General features: G+C 34.0%; 1 non-coding gene across 1 annotated transcript; it reads left to right on the plus strand.

Moving 5' to 3' along the window:
* Positions 1 to 326: 326 nt before the first annotated feature.
* Positions 327 to 430, plus strand: LOC111762935 (small nucleolar RNA U13). The gene has a single exon (XR_002795928.1). It is a non-coding gene; the product is annotated as a small nucleolar RNA U13 (small nucleolar RNA).
* Positions 431 to 4,648: the final 4,218 nt, after the last annotated feature.

The following is a 4,648-nucleotide window of genomic DNA, read 5'->3' on the forward strand; positions in this document are numbered from 1 at the left end:
CCTCATAATAGCAGCAGAAAATGCTACCACTGACCAAAGTGTCAACAGCATGACTCATTGCCAAATGCCTCCTGTGCATTACCCTGCGGATTGAACCTCGGATTTTTTTCCTGCCTGAGATGATTACACACGTGTCTTCCTTATGTATCATCTCCTAAAGACGAACAATCGCATGACAGTAAAACAATCAGGTCAATGTGTTTAGCATTTTTCTTAAACCTAATGTGTTTTAGAAGAAAAAATATCTCTAGCACCAATTTTTGTTTTCCATTGTGAAACACTCTTTAGACTCTCCTATGAGGACCTGCAGACCTGCTCTAAAAGAGATCCTTTTGTGGTTCATAAGCATGATGAATGGGCGTTCACATATTTGTGTGGAATGCGCTTCCCTCAAACCTTGTTAGGACGTTGGCACATTTCCCGTCTGACATGGGAAAAAAAAAGAAAAAGGAAATTTCTTAGTCTGAGGAAAACGATACCAGAAGTAAATATGGATCTTCAGAAATGAGAAAAAAATCAGAAATTTAAAATGTCTGAGTAAATATAAATGATTATTTTTTTAAGTTCTTTAAAAATACATTTAACAGTTTTAAACAAAATTATGACATTGTATGCGAGGTTTTTAGTGTATGTAGATGTTATCCATATGACATATATCATAAAAGACATCTGATGGTGGAGAGTTTAAACAGACCTACATGGTTCCAAGTTTTCTACATATTATGTGAAGTGGAACCTTGCTAACGCTAAGTAGACTATGAAAGGTTTGGCACGTATATTGTAATCCCTAGAGCAACCAATAAAACAAAAATAAGAAGTATAGTTTAAAAATAGATCAATTAAAAAGGAATGTTGAAAAAAAATCAAAGAATCCAAAAGAAGACAGGAAAAGGGGAGCAGAGGAACAAAAAACCCAGATGGGATGAAATGAAAATAAATAACAAAATGGGACACCTAAATCTAAGCATATCAATAATTACATCAAATGTTAGTAATCTAAACATTACAAATAAAAGGTAGAGCTATCAGAGTGGATAAAGGAAAGACTGCTTAATATGTGCTCATAAGAGAAGCACTTTAAATAGACAATACAAGGCTGGGGTCGCTACATGAATATCAGATAAAATAAACTTCAAGACAATATTAGAAGAGATAAAGAGGTATATTTCACTATGATAAAAGGGATAAATCATCAGGAAGACCTAATTATAAATGTTTATGAGCTTAAAAACAGAACCTCAAAATAGATGACATAAAAATTGACAGAATAAAGGGAAACATAGATAAGTCCACAGTCATAGTAGGGTTCCTTTCTCAGCAATTAATAGTAAAAGTGAACCAAAAAAATCATTAGACAGCAAGGATTTTAACAAGACTATAAGCCATCTTGATCTAATTTAAACTTACGGAACACTATCTATTACTGCAAAATACACTTATTTTTTTTCAAATGCATAGTACATTCTCCAAGATTGGCCACACGTTGGCCCATCAATAAAGTTTAAGGAATTGAAATCAGATGAAACATGTTGTCTGGACTACAACAGAAATAAGTCAGTAAGAGTAGTCCTATTCAAGGGAAATCCTAAATATTTGGAAATTATACATGTGATTTTATTCACAAAATATTTTGAGTGGCATGATGATGAAATTACAACCTATCAGAACCTGTGTTATGTAGCTAAAACAATGCTTAGAGGGAAACTTAAAGTTTTAAATGCTTATTTTAAAAAAATAAAAAGAAGGCAGATAAGAGTAGAAATTTAAAAAGATGAAAACACAGCATAGAGAAAATTAACAAAGTCAAATGCTATTTCTTTGAAAAGATCAACAAAACTGACAAACCCTTAAGTGAACTGATCAAAAGAAAAGAGAACACAAATCAATATTAGAAACGAAAGGCAGCTTATCACTACAGAATCTACAGAAATTAAAAAGATAATAAATAAAGGCTTCAAACAATTTTAAAATTTTTAATTTGCACTTGGGAACTTCTGGATAGACAGAAATGCAGTAATAGTAACGCCAGTAAAAATGGATTACTCTGTAGATCCTTTGTTGAACCACGAGTAAGTTTTCTATTCTGCTGTGCTTTAAACTTAAACCAGGAAATTCAATTACAAAGATGTTTAAACCATAAAATCTAGATTTTAGTGGTGTGAGAAAATCTTTTTAAATTTTTAGGTGAGAAAACGAAAGCAAGAAACCCGAGCCCCCGCCTCTTCCTCTTTTTAAGCATAGGTATTCCATATAAGCCACTGAGGCCAAGGTGACCTGCAGTCACAGCTCATCCGCTGTGAGCGTTAAAGGAGCTCAGCTCACGGGAGAGTGATGGTCTGTCTGCGCAGTAAACACATTCTGCCACAAAGTGATATGTCAGGAAAGGGTTGTGATGCTCTTCCCTGGATACGTAAGTATGGTTTGAAATCAAAGAGAAAATAAGCCTGACAAAAATCAATCAAATACTACTCCATAGTATTTGAAATTATTTGCAATTTCCCTTTGAAATATTATCAAGTGACAAATAGTTTCAGAGTATTAGCACTGCATTCATTGCTTCATTTATTTTGACACTGTAAAGAAAGGTATATGGCCATACCCAGGAAAAAACACAAATCTTTATTTCATACTGTCTGCTATGGGAAAACTAAAAACATCACTATTTTTATTTTGGGGAGACACAAACAGCCTGGTTCTTATATTTTGAAGCTTCATAAAGCAAAACTGTAATTTCCAGAGAAAGTCTAGTGAATAGTAATTCTTAAGATCTTTAATTTTACTTGTTTTTGTTTTGTTTTGTGGAAACTCAGTTCTTCATCCAAAGTTGCTGATCAACATCTCATTGAAAACAGGTACTATTTGGCACACATAATCTCTTAAAGGAAAAATATTTGGTAGATGTTTGGACATCAATGGGTATGGCTGAGCAAGAAAATAGAGAATACTCCCTTTTCTGTTCTCCATTCATAGAAATTTTACTGAAACATATTTTTAAACATAAAAGATATAATTAAAATTTATTAGTTAAAAATTAAATATGAAATAAATGGAAATGTATTAAGACTCTAAAGCTCTGTTTAAAGGGATGGTAGAGGAATGCCACGTGGCAGGGGTGCTAAGGAAAGCCGCGGGGAGGTTCAGGCCATCGGGACCACAGGAAATAGCGCGTAGATGCGGAAAGTGGGTTCTGGAGCGCCACGGCCCGCACTGAAACATTTGACGAACATAAGCCTTTTGTGGCAAAGGAACAGAACAAAGCTGGGGGCATACGGCTCTTCTGCCCAGGGAAGAGGGCCTGAACTAATCTCAGCTGAAAGCTCAGGATAAGGCCACAATGCACCATTTCCCTGCAAATATGGGAAAAAAGAGAGGCAGCCATGAAAGCCACGTGGGCCTCTTATCCAGACTAGTTCCACCCACGGGGCATCAAGCCTGCCTGAAACACCAGCTTCCTCCCTGCTGTCCAGCCTGGAGAGCCCTGCTGAGACAGCTGAGAAACCACATGGAATGAGGAGCTTGCACGGGAAAAAAGGACCCCTGCAAGGTAAGACTGCAGACAAACGTGGTAATGTATGAGGAAATGCTCCATCTAGAGAGGTGAGCTAACGCAAAAAACAGGAGAATTCACACCCAAGGAGATAGAACCAACAGGGAAGTTGAAAAGGACTATTAAAATATACCTGCTGAAATGACTCTTTAGAATTTTTTTAAAAAAGAAAATAGCACACTTACAATGAGAGGGAAAGGACATTTAGTAAGAGAAGGCAAATATGAAAAGTAAATGGGAAATTTTGGAAATTTCAAAAACATGTTCAAGATGAACAAAATTTAATGTAGTTGAAGGGACAATTACCTAACAGGAAGACAAAACTGAAGAAATCATAAGGAACATAACATAGAAACATTATGAGATGGAAAATATAGAGAATAAATTAATGCAGATGGAGGATAGAATGAAAAGGTCTAACTTATTTATATTTAATAGGAAAGCCAGATACAGATAAAAGTGAAAAATGGAGAAGAGAAAATATCTGAAAAGGTAAAGACTGAAAATTACATAGCATTGAAAAATATGAGTTCTTAAATTGTAACAATTCACTGACTGGAGGAAATAAGAAAAAAAGCAAAGAGAAAACATGGTCAATAAGAAAGTAATGACAAAACAATAGAAATGAGTCTAAACATTTCAGGAATCAAACAATACAAACAGGCAAAACACACTTATTAAAATTAAAAGACTATCAAATTGATAAATAAACAGAATCCAGCTTTATGAAGCATAAAAATTAAATAAGAGGATGAAAGAAATGTAGCACAGAAATACTAAAGAAATCTGGTATAGCAAAATTAATATTTGCCCAAGTAGATTTAAAAGCAAATTGTACTAATAGGGACTGAGAAGGCCATTTAGTACTAAAAATACCCACAAATCTACCAAGGAAACATTACAATCCTAAGTAATTTAACCACAAAATATATAAAGCAAACAGTGAGAAAATTACAAAAAGAGAGGAAAAAATTAATAATTATTGTAGAATATATTCTTTTTTCTTTTTTATTTTACTGTAGAATATTTTAACATACATTTCTTGGAAAATGAGAGTTAAATAGTAAAAAAATAGAATATATTTGACTTGAATGGCACTAT

Source organism: Dasypus novemcinctus, chromosome 15 (assembly GCF_030445035.2).
Source record: "Dasypus novemcinctus isolate mDasNov1 chromosome 15, mDasNov1.1.hap2, whole genome shotgun sequence".
NCBI classification, from domain to species: Eukaryota; Metazoa; Chordata; class Mammalia; order Cingulata; family Dasypodidae; genus Dasypus; species Dasypus novemcinctus.